The following is a 12,182-nucleotide window of genomic DNA, read 5'->3' as shown; positions in this document are numbered from 1 at the left end:
ACACCTAGTGCTGTTTCTGCCACTGAAATGACATACCCTGAACATTTCTTCGCTTGCTGGAAAAGCTCACTGTGGCGCTACCCACAATTGTATATCCTTTACTGTAGTTAATAGTGCCTTTACCCTGCATGGGATAATGTTTTGTTATTGTCCAATGCTTGCACTGTTGTTACTCCTCACAAATAATCCTCCCCAACCTAGCGAAGACCCTGATTGAGGCTTTGAGGCGATGACCAGTTTTGCGAGTGGATTAGCAAAGCTCTGGACACTTTGATACCAGCCATATGGATCAAGGCGCGCTCCCACAAATCCAGCCCTTGGTTCAATACCAAGGCCCTACCTTATTTAACATCTATATGGAACCCCTGGCACACATTGTAGAGGAATTTGGGGTGGGCATTGTCAGCTATGCTGACGACACCCAGTTGGTGTTCAAAATAACGCCAGACAGTAGAGACCTAGCCTCCAACTTCTCAAACTGTATGCTAAGGATAGCGACATGGATGAACGCCAACTGCCTCCGTTTGAACGGAGATAAAATGGAGGTACTGATTGTAGGGAAGAATCCTTCCGTCTGGTCACACGCCTGGTGGCCTAGCGAATTGGGAGAACTTCCTGTGCCTGCAGAGAAGGTGAAGAACCTCGGAGTCATGCTTGACCCAAATCTCTCAGGTAGAGCCCAGGTAAACAAAGTGACAGGTAAATGCTACAGCACCCTTAAAGTGCTGCGCAAAGTACTTGATCTGCTGCCAATTAAAGCAAGAAAAACCATAGTCCATGCTCTAATATCTCCCCATCTGGACTACGGTAATGTTCTTTTACTGGGTCTCAATCAAAAGAGCCTGCACCAGTTACAGTGCATACAAAACTCTGCAGCGCGACTGGTGCTCGGTCTCCCCCGTAGAGCATCGACAAAAAATGCGCTTGCCAAGCTTCACTGGCTCCCTGTCAAAGAAATAATAATATTCAAAACTCTCTGCTACACACATCGCATTGCCCAAAACAAAGGCCCTAGCTATCTAAGAGGCCTCTTGACCATCCACAGGCCGATCAAAAATCTTAGATCAGCGGGCACGATGCTGTTTAAAATCCCTCGCATTATCAAAGCTAAGATGGGAGGAAAATCCTTCCGCTATTTAGCCACTAAGCTTTGGAATGCCCTGCCAATTCAGCTACGTATGGAGCCATCTGAAACAAGGTTCAGAGCCAGACTCAAAACTCACCTATTTCCCAAAAACTAATCCCTGTTCGCCTGATCTCTTCCTTTAGGTGGTTTTGCATTTGCAGTCAGCGCGGGGACACACAGTTTTGTGCAGCCAGGCGCTTAACAAATGCTTATTATTATTATTATTAATAAAGAGCTCTCCTCGCAAAAAAAAGATTGTAAAAAAGCTGAACGAAGATGGAGGAGAGAATATGATCCGGCACTCAAGACCCTCTATGTCCAATCACAAAAAAGTTACCACCGCAATATTTGTAGGACTAGAGCGGCGTACTACACTACAGAGATTAAGAACAGTCATAATGCCTCCAAAACCATTTTTAGAATACTAAAAGAGCTCAGCGCCATGAAAAGATGGACAATCCCAATACTTCTCCTACACTTTGCAATAACATGGCGTCTTTTTTTATGGACAAAATCAAGAAAATATATAGTACCTTCCCAGCGACTCCCCACCTCATTCCTTCAGTCGATCCGAATAGACCCAATCTTTCTAATATTCTGGCACTCAGCCAAGAAGACTTCCTCAAACTCTGTAATAAAATTAAGTCAGGTTCACCCGCAGACCCCCTTAAACCTGAACTATTTAGAGCAGGGGTCTCCAAACCGGTCCTGGAGGCCCGGATCCATGCCAGATTTTTTGGATATCCCCATTGAGATACATGTAGTAATTTTAAAAATCTGGCATGGATCCGGCCCACCAGGACCGGTTTGGAGACCCCTGATTTAGAGAGTCAGACTGGACTGTACTTGGCCCCCTTAGAGACATTGTAAACCTGTCCTTCTCCACTGCCAATTTACCCACAAGATGGAAGCAAGCCTGGGTGATGCCCATCATAAAAAAAGCCCACGCTAGACCCTACCTTACCCGAAAACTTTAGACCTATATCACTCCTCCCCTGGCCAGCCAAAGTAGCGGAAACCCATGTTAATTCCACCTTGACCAAAAACCTGACGTCTAATTCCATTCTGGACAGGTCCCAACATAGCTCCCGTGCAGGCCACAGCACCGAGACAGCCCTCTTAAGTGTGACAGAACATCTCTGTACCATATTAGATTCTGGCGGAACGGCAGCACTGATTCTTTTAGATCTCAGTGCTGCCTTTGACACGGTGTCACACGAGGTACTGCTGTTCAGGCTGGAGGAGATAGGGATCACAGGGCGGGCCCTCAGCTGGTTCAAAGCTTTTTTGTCAGGCAGATCTTTCAGAGTCTCCACACCTCCTTTTCTTTTTAAAGAATTCCCCATTGAGCAGGGTGTGCCCCAGGGGTCGGCTCTCAGCCCTACCCTGTTCAATGTGTACGTCCAACCTCTGGCAGAAGTAGCCAGGAGACATGGACTGTCACTTGTGTCTTACGCTGACGACACCCAGCTAGTGGTGGCATTGAAAAATGAAAGCGGTCTTAGCGCACAGAATTTTCAACAGATGCTCGTAGACATCACCAGTTGGATGACGGCGAACTACCTCCAGCTCAATGTCGGCAAAACAGAGGTTTTGCTGGTGGGCAAAGAGACAACTGCTTGGGGGAACAGCTGGTGGCCAGAGACCCTCGGCCAACCATCCGAGCATAAAGACTGTGTAAAAAACCTGGGAGTCTGGTCTGGGAGTCTCTGCCCTGAACTTCACCCACCATACTAGGAAAGTGGCTGCCACCTGTTTTGGAATTTTACGCAATCTCAGGCCGATTTTAAAATTCTTCGACCACCAAACCCGCCAACCAGTGGTTCAGTCAGCCATCCTCTCGTGGCTGGACTACGCTAGCTCCCTTCTGTTAGGGGCAAATGAAGCAGAGAAATCTAGACTCCAGTGAGTACAGAACGCTGCCGCCAGAGCTTTGACCGGCCTCCCCCGCCATAAGTCAGGGACCACTGTCCTTACGAAACTTCACTGGCTTCCCGTGGAAAAAAGGATCCATTTTAAAACCCTATGCCTAGTATTTAAAATCCTCAAAACTGCCTCCCCCCCATGCTATGTCCACTCCTCTCATCCTACGTTCCCAACGCACTCTGCGCTCTGAAGGACAGAATCTAGCCATAGTGCCCGCATTAAATTAGCCAGGATGGGTGGCCGTTCATTCAGATACCTTGCGGCAAAGATCTGGAATGAACTCCCAACTCAAATACGGGGAATGGAGGATCTGCTACCCTTCAGGAAACCCATAAAGACTCATCTCTTCTGTTAGTTTGCAATATCTCCATCATGTCACTTCAGCATCTCCTCCCGCTCAGCTTCATGCAGCTAGCGCCGGGCTGGGGCAGCCGTGCGCTATACAAGCTCATATAACATTAACATTAACATTAACATTTGTCATGCATTTTAGGACTTTTGGGGAGGGGCCTCCTGCTTCTAGTGAAGCGTGGTGATAGGTACTTCCATGCTTCAGGCCCTGTTTCAATAGCACAGATAGACTCGCTGCAAGTGGAGAAGTGCACCTACTGCTCGGCCACCTTCCTCTGCACTCATCTTATGTGTACCCAGGTGACCTCCTGCACTCTTCCTCTTTGTGGCATTTGGCAGGCCAACGAGTTTCCCAAGTGCCAAGAGTCAGGGTTAGTTCCACAGATCACAGTTAGTTAGTTGTTGTTGCCTTCTATGCACATTGAAAGAGGATTCATATACTTCATATCCTCACTCACTCTCTATACTACAATCCTTATCCCTAGTTAATAGGTTTTTATCATGCTATCTTTGGTGAGGATTTCCTCTGACTACCCATTTCAGGGCACAAATATCTACACTTCCTCTCATTCTATATACATGGGCACGCTCCTTTATTCACAGTGATGTCTTACCCGCTGACACTGGAGCAGCTTCTCCGTGTCATGTCCATAAATGTTTTTGCCTGTCTAGTTTTCTTCAGTGTAATAAGATTCTAAATTTCTTCCACTATCATAAAATGGATGTGGCATTTGGCAAGGCATGAGGTGGACACGTTATGTAGGGACCTGGGTAAATGGGTGGTGGGGAGCACACAATAGCTTTAGATCTTGGGTCCCCTGATTGTCAGACACCTTCCCAACCACATTAAAAATGTGGAGTTGGCATCTTGACATATAAATCTCTACTGCATACTCTATTGAAATCCTAGACAGGCCCTGAGGGCAGATACGTCTTTGTGAAATTGAAACTGAGAACCCATGTTAATATCTTGGTCCCTGTATATGCACCCATGGAGAGTAAGACCACCTAATTTAGCCACCTGAACAAACTTCTTACAGAATTTGAGAAGATGAGACTGATAGTGGGACGACTGGAATGTGACACCTGACACCATCCTTGATCGGACTGGTGCACCTGACCAATGCAATGGCCCAGATAGGGTTCAGCTTATGGACCTATTGTCTAACCATGGCTTGTAGATGTCCGGGACCTTGCCCACCCCTCTGATAAAGACTACACATACATTTCAATGATCCACAACACTTCCTCTAAATTTGATTATTTCCTGTAGAACCTCTCTCTTCTCTCCTTCTCATTTCACTCTAATATCATGCTGCGTGGCCTCTCAGACAACTGACCAATGCTGATAGAGGTGACTTTAAGGACTAGTCCTCTGGCGACCGGTTTGTGATGAATGCATGCCTCCGAATAAAGCCTCCCGGTGGATAAAGCAAAAATTAATGCCCATGTTAGAGTCTACTGAATCAAGAATGAACACTTGGTTGCCTCTCCAAAGGTGCTTTGGGCAGCTGGGAAGGGAACACTAAGGGGCCTCTTGTTGCAGGACGATGGAATAACAGCACAGGTTAGCTGCTGGAGGGGGTTGGCCACAGGGCCTTATGTTTTATTAAAGGGAAGGGGAGACACGTGGACCCCCTCCCCACGACTCATTTGGCCTTTGAGATCCCATTCCCCAGGGCCCTGTATATTTTCAAGGGTATGAGGGGCCATATGGGCTTCATACCTGAGCCCCTTATTAGGCGCTGGAGACCCCATCCCCCAGGGCCCTTTTTTTAAAGGGAGAAGCCACAGCCCCTTCCCATTATAGGCCCTGGGAAGCCCACCCACTGGGCCGAAACATACAAAAAAGGGGAGGGACCTGCGCAAACGACTCTCTTTAGGCCCTGGGGACCCATGCCCCTGGGCTAATTTTAATTAGAGGGACAGGGGGCCATATTGGGTGTTTTTTGCTGTAGGCCTTCTCAAAGAAGTCTATGAAAAATGCATGGGGATTTCTTGTTTTAAGACCGCTCTTTCATCTTCACCCGCTTGATGGATCAGCCCGAGACTTTCTATGTGGAAACTAGTCAAAACCTAGCACCTGTTTTGAAAGTTTTGTGCAGATTCGTCAAATGGTGCCAAAGTTATCCGCAACACAATAAACGCTTTCCCATGGAAAATAACGGAGTCCCCTTATCCTGTAATAGAGGAGCAAAATTTTTCTTAATTTTCAGCCAGTGAGATCACATAGTCCCACAGGACGAGTATCTCTCCTGCAGGACTGCAGTGGCTGACGGAAGAAAGGCTTCTTTGGCCAATCAGATTACTTTGTTTTTTAAATTTATGGTACTCAAACACTGCTGCGGGATTTTTCCAGATATATATAGTTTTTTTAACTCCTTCATGACTTAAATTCAAAGTTCTGAAAACATCTGAGCGGATTTACACCAAATCATGAAAAACATGCTTTCTGAGTGAAGTTCTAACTTTCTGTTAAATTAGTTTAAATGGCAGAAAAGTTCTGTTCAGCCATTTTTTGGGCATCACTTCATTCCAAAAAATTCTATGGAAATTAACATGGGAAAATTATGTTTTGAGACCCCCCCCCCCCCGACCCCTTTTTCTCAGGCCATAATTGAAACTTTCCAGGAAGTTGCTTACATTAGGTGAACTTTTTTGGAATGTTTTGTGAACATTCATCAAATGGTGCAAAATGTATTACCAAAACAAAAATGATCTCCTACGGAAATGTGACCTAAATAAATACACAATGGTGAACACCACTGTGTAATACATATATATATATATATATATATATACATATATATATATATATATATATATATATATATATATATATATATATATATATATATATATATATATATATATATAAACCAAAAAGAGTTGCCCCACTGAAGCAGTCACACACGAGGGGGTTAGCCACACAGCTGCCACAGGCGGTTGCAACACAGCGCTCCTGTCACGCTTCCTCTTGTGAAGCCAAACGCGTTTCGAGTTTAACAACCCTTGATCAATGGCCGGCAATTCATTTCAATAGTGCACGGACTAAGCAGATCATTTGCAGGACATAATTTATTTCAATTCACAAGCCCCACCCATGTGGGCGTTCACAGATTGCATGGCTTGCTGGTTATAGTAGTCCCTCAATGCTAAGCCAGGCTTGAGTCCCGTTAAGACACCCCAGTGGGTCACTGCCGTGTCAGTAATGTTCAAGGTACCATTGATGTTGGAATAAAAACTAAAATAGTTCCAAAGCGATAGACAGGTTTGCTGCAGAGCGGCCAATATCTACCTGTGGCTCCGGTCCCCCTCGTTTCATGACAAGTCCAAAAGTACAGGGCTTGAGAATCCACCATCCACGGCGGCGGGACTGCTTCGCGGCCGGACGAGCCGCTTACATAAACCAAAAAGAGTTGCCCCACTGAAGCAGTCACACACGAGGGGGTTAGCCACACAGCTGCCACAGGCGGTTGCAACACAGCGCTCCTGTCACGCTTCCTCTTGTGAAGCCAAACGCGTTTCGAGTTTAACAACCCTTGATCACTGGCAGGCAATTCATTTCAATAGTGCACGGACTAAGCAGATCGTTTGCAGGACATCATTTATTTCAATTCACAAGCCCCACCCATGTGGGCGTTCACAGATTGCATGGCTTGCTGGTTATAGTAGTCCCTCAATGTTAAGCCAGGCTTGAGTCCCGTTAAGACACCCCAGTGGGTCACTGCCGTGTCCGTAATGTTCAAGGCACCATTGATGTTGGAATAAAAACTAAAATAGTTTCAAAGCGATAGACAGGTTTGCTGCAGAGCGGCCAATATCTACCTGTGGCTCCGGTCCCCCTCGTTTCATGACAAATCCAAAAGTACAGGGCTTGAGAATCCACCATCCACGGCGGCGGGACTGCTTCGCGGCCGGACGAGCCGCTTACATAAACCAAAAAGAGTTGCCCCACTGAAGCAGTCACACACGAGGGGGTTAGCCACACAGCTGCCACAGGCGGTTGCAACACAGCGCTCCTGTCACGCTTCCTCTTGTGAAGCCAAACGCGTTTCGAGTTTAACAACCCTTGATCACTGGCAGGCAATTCATTTCAATAGTGCATGGACTAAGCAGATCGTTTGCAGGACATCATTTATTTCAATTCACAAGCCCCACCCATGTGGGCGTTCACAGATTGCATGGCTTGCTGGTTATAGTAGTCCCTCAATGTTAAGCCAGGCTTGAGTCCCGTTAAGACACCCCAGTGGGTCACTGCCGTGTCCGTAATGTTCAAGGCACCATTGATGTTGGAATAAAAACTAAAATAGTTCCAAAGCGATAGACAGGTTTGCTGCAGAGCGGCCAATATCTACCTGTGGCCCCGGTCCCCCTCATTTCATGACAAGTCCAAAAGTACAGGGCTTGAGAATCCACCATCCACGGCGGCGGGACTGCTTCGCGGCCGGACGAGCCGCTTACATAAACCAAAAAGAGTTGCCCCACTGAAGCAGTCACACACGAGGGGGTTAGCCACACAGCTGCCACAGGCGGTTGCAACACAGCGCTCCTGTCACGCTTCCTCTTGTGAAGCCAAACGCGTTTCGAGTTTAACAACCCTTGATCACTGGCAGGCAATTCATTTCAATAGTGCACGGACTAAGCAGATCGTTTGCAGGACATCATTTATTTCAATTCACAAGCCCCACCCATGTGGGCGTTCACAGATTGCATGGCTTGCTGGTTATAGTAGTCCCTCAATGTTAAGCCAGGCTTGAGTCCCGTTAAGACACCCCAGTGGGTCACTGCCGTGTCCGTAATGTTCAAGGCACCATTGATGTTGGAATAAAAACTAAAATAGTTCCAAAGCGATAGACAGGTTTGCTGCAGAGCGGCCAATATCTACCTGTGGCTCCGGTCCCCCTCGTTTCATGACAAGTCCAAAAGTACAGGGCTTGAGAATCCACCATCCACGGCGGCGGGACTGCTTCGCGGCCGGACGAGCCGCTTACATAAACCAAAAAGAGTTGCCCCACTGAAGCAGTCACACACGAGGGGGTTAGCCACACAGCTGCCACAGGCGGTTGCAACACAGCGCTCCTGTCACGCTTCCTCTTGTGAAGCCAAACGCGTTTCGAGTTTAACAACCCTTGATCACTGGCAGGCAATTCATTTCAATAGTGCACGGACTAAGCAGATCGTTTGCAGGACATCATTTATTTCAACTCACAAGCCCCACCCATGTGGGCGTTCACAGATTGCAATGCTTGCTGGTTATAGTAGTCCCTCAATGTTAAGCCAGGCTTGAGTCCTGTTAAGACACCCCAGTGGGTCACTGCCGTGTCCGTAATGTTCAAGGCACCATTGATGTTGGAATAAAAACTAAAATAGTTCCAAAGCGATAGACAGGTTTGCTGCAGAGCGGCCAATATCTACCTGTGGCTCCGGTCCCCCTCGTTTCATGACAAGTCCAAAAGTACAGGGCTTGAGAATCCACCATCCACGGCGGCGGGACTGCTTCGCGGCCGGACGAGCCGCTTACATAAACCAAAAAGAGTTGCCCCACTGAAGCAGTCACACACGAGGGGGTTAGCCACACAGCTGCCACAGGCGGTTGCAACACAGCGCTCCTGTCACGCTTCCTCTTGTGAAGCCAAACGCGTTTCGAGTTTAACAACCCTTGATCACTGGCAGGCAATTCATTTCAATAGTGCACGGACTAAGCAGATCGTTTGCAGGACATCATTTATTTCAATTCACAAGCCCCACCCATGTGGGCGTTCACAGATTGCATGGCTTGCTGGTTATAGTAGTCCCTCAAGGTTAAGCCAGGCTTGAGTCCCGTTAAGACACCCCAGTGGGTCACTGCCGTGTCCGTAATGTTCAAGGCACCATTGATGTTGGAATAAAAACTAAAATAGTTCCAAAGCGATAGACAGGTTTGCTGCAGAGCGGCCAATATCTACCTGTGGCTCCGGTCCCCCTCGTTTCATGACAAGTCCAAAAGTACAGGGCTTGAGAATCCATCATACACGGCGGCGGGACTGCTTCGCGGCCGGACGAGCCGCTTACATAAACCAAAAAGAGTTGCCCCACTGAAGCAGTCACACACGAGGGGGTTAGCCACACAGCTGCCACAGGCGGTTGCAACACAGCGCTCCTGTCACGCTTCCTCTTGTGAAGCCAAACGCGTTTCAAGTTTAACAACCCTTGATCACTGGCAGGCAATTCATTTCAATAGTGCACGGACTAAGCAGATCGTTTGCAGGACATCATTTATTTCAATTCACAAGCCCCACCCATGTGGGCGTTCACAGATTGCATGGCTTGCTGGTTATAGTAGTCCCTCAATGTTAAGCCAGGCTTGAGTCCCGTTAAGACACCCCAGTGGGTCACTGCCGTGTCCGTAATGTTCAAGGCACCATTGATGCTGGAATAAAAACTAAAATAGTTCCAAAGCGATAGACAGGTTTGCTGCAGAGCGGCCAATATCTACCTGTGGCTCCGGTCCCCCTCGTTTCATGACAAGTCCAAAAGTACAGGGCTTGAGAATCCACCATCCACGGCGTCGGGACTGCTTCGCAGCCGGACGAGCCGCTTACATAAACCAAAAAGAGTTGCCCCACTGAAGCAGTCACACACGAGGGGGTTAGCCACACAGCTGCCACAGGCGGTTGCAACACAGCGCTCCTGTCACGCTTCCTCTTGTGAAGCCAAACGCGTTTCGAGTTTAACAACCCTTGATCACTGGCAGGCAATTCATTTCAATAGTGCACGGACTAAGCAGATCGTTTGCAGGACATCATTTATTTCAACTCACAAGCCCCACCCATGTGGGCGTTCACAGATTGCATGGCTTGCTGGTTATAGTAGTCCCTCAATGTTAAGCCAGGCTTGAGTCCCGTTAAGACACCCCAGTGGGTCACTGCCGTGTCCGTAATGTTCAAGGCACCATTGATGTTGGAATAAAAACTAAAATAGTTCCAAAGCGATAGACAGGTTTGCTGCAGAGCGGCCAATATCTACCTGTGGCTCCGGTCCCCCTCATTTCATGACAAGTCCAAAAGTACAGGGCTTGAGAATCCACCATCAACGGCGGCGGGACTGCTTCGCGGCCGGACGAGCCGCTTACATAAACCAAAAAGAGTTGCCCCACTGAAGCAGTCACACACGAGGGGGTTAGCCACACAGCTGCCACAGGCGGTTGCAATACAGCGCTCCTGTCACGCTTCCTCTTGTGAAGCCAAACGCGTTTCGAGTTTAACAACCCTTGATCACTGGCAGGCAATTCATTTCAATAGTGCATGGACTAAGCAGATCGTTTGCAGGACATCATTTATTTCAATTCACAAGCCCCACCCATGTGGGCGTTCACAGATTGCATGGCTTGCTGGTTATAGTAGTCCCTCAATGTTAAGCCAGGCTTGAGTCCCGTTAAGACACCCCAGTGGGTCACTGCCGTGTCCGTAATGTTCAAGGCACCATTGATGTTGGAATAAAAACTAAAATAGTTCCAAAGCGATAGACAGGTTTGCTGCAGAGCGGCCAATATCTACCTGTGGCTCCGGTCCCCCTCGTTTCATGACAAGTCCAAAAGTACAGGGCTTGAGAATCCACCATCCACGGCGGCGGGACTGCTTCGCGGCCGGACGAGCCGCTTACATAAACCAAAAAGAGTTGCCCCACTGAAGCAGTCACACACGAGGGGGTTAGCCACACAGCTGCCACAGGCGGTTGCAACACAGCGCTCCTGTCACGCTTCCTCTTGTGAAGCCAAACGCGTTTCGAGTTTAACAACCCTTGATCACTGGCAGGCAATTCATTTCAATAGTGCATGGACTAAGCAGATCGTTTGCAGGACATCATTTATTTCAATTCACAAGCCCCACCCATGTGGGCGTTCACAGATTGCATGGCTTGCTGGTTATAGTAGTCCCTCAATGTTAAGCCAGGCTTGAGTCCCGTTAAGACACCCCAGTGGGTCACTGCCGTGTCCGTAATGTTCAAGGCACCATTGATGTTGGAATAAAAACTAAAATAGTTCCAAAGCGATAGACAGGTTTGCTGCAGAGCGGCCAATATCTACCTGTGGCCCCGGTCCCCCTCATTTCATGACAAGTCCAAAAGTACAGGGCTTGAGAATCCACCATCCACGGCGGCGGGACTGCTTCGCGGCCGGACGAGCCGCTTACATAAACCAAAAAGAGTTGCCCCACTGAAGCAGTCACACACGAGGGGGTTAGCCACACAGCTGCCACAGGCGGTTGCAACACAGCGCTCCTGTCACGCTTCCTCTTGTGAAGCCAAACGCGTTTCGAGTTTAACAACCCTTGATCACTGGCAGGCAATTCATTTCAATAGTGCACGGACTAAGCAGATCGTTTGCAGGACATCATTTATTTCAATTCACAAGCCCCACCCATGTGGGCGTTCACAGATTGCATGGCTTGCTGGTTATAGTAGTCCCTCAATGTTAAGCCAGGCTTGAGTCCCGTTAAGACACCCCAGTGGGTCACTGCCGTGTCCGTAATGTTCAAGGCACCATTGATGTTGGAATAAAAACTAAAATAGTTCCAAAGCGATAGACAGGTTTGCTGCAGAGCGGCCAATATCTACCTGTGGCTCCGGTCCCCCTCGTTTCATGACAAGTCCAAAAGTACAGGGCTTGAGAATCCACCATCCACGGCGGCGGGACTGCTTCGCGGCCGGACGAGCCGCTTACATAAACCAAAAAGAGTTGCCCCACTGAAGCAGTCACACACGAGGGGGTTAGCCACACAGCTGCCACAGGCGGTTG

The sequence above is a fragment of the Lissotriton vulgaris genome, chromosome 3_2, assembly GCF_964263255.1.
Source record: "Lissotriton vulgaris chromosome 3_2, aLisVul1.2, whole genome shotgun sequence".
NCBI lineage: Eukaryota > Metazoa > Chordata > Amphibia > Caudata > Salamandridae > Lissotriton > Lissotriton vulgaris.
This window is presented reverse-complemented; position numbering follows the sequence as displayed.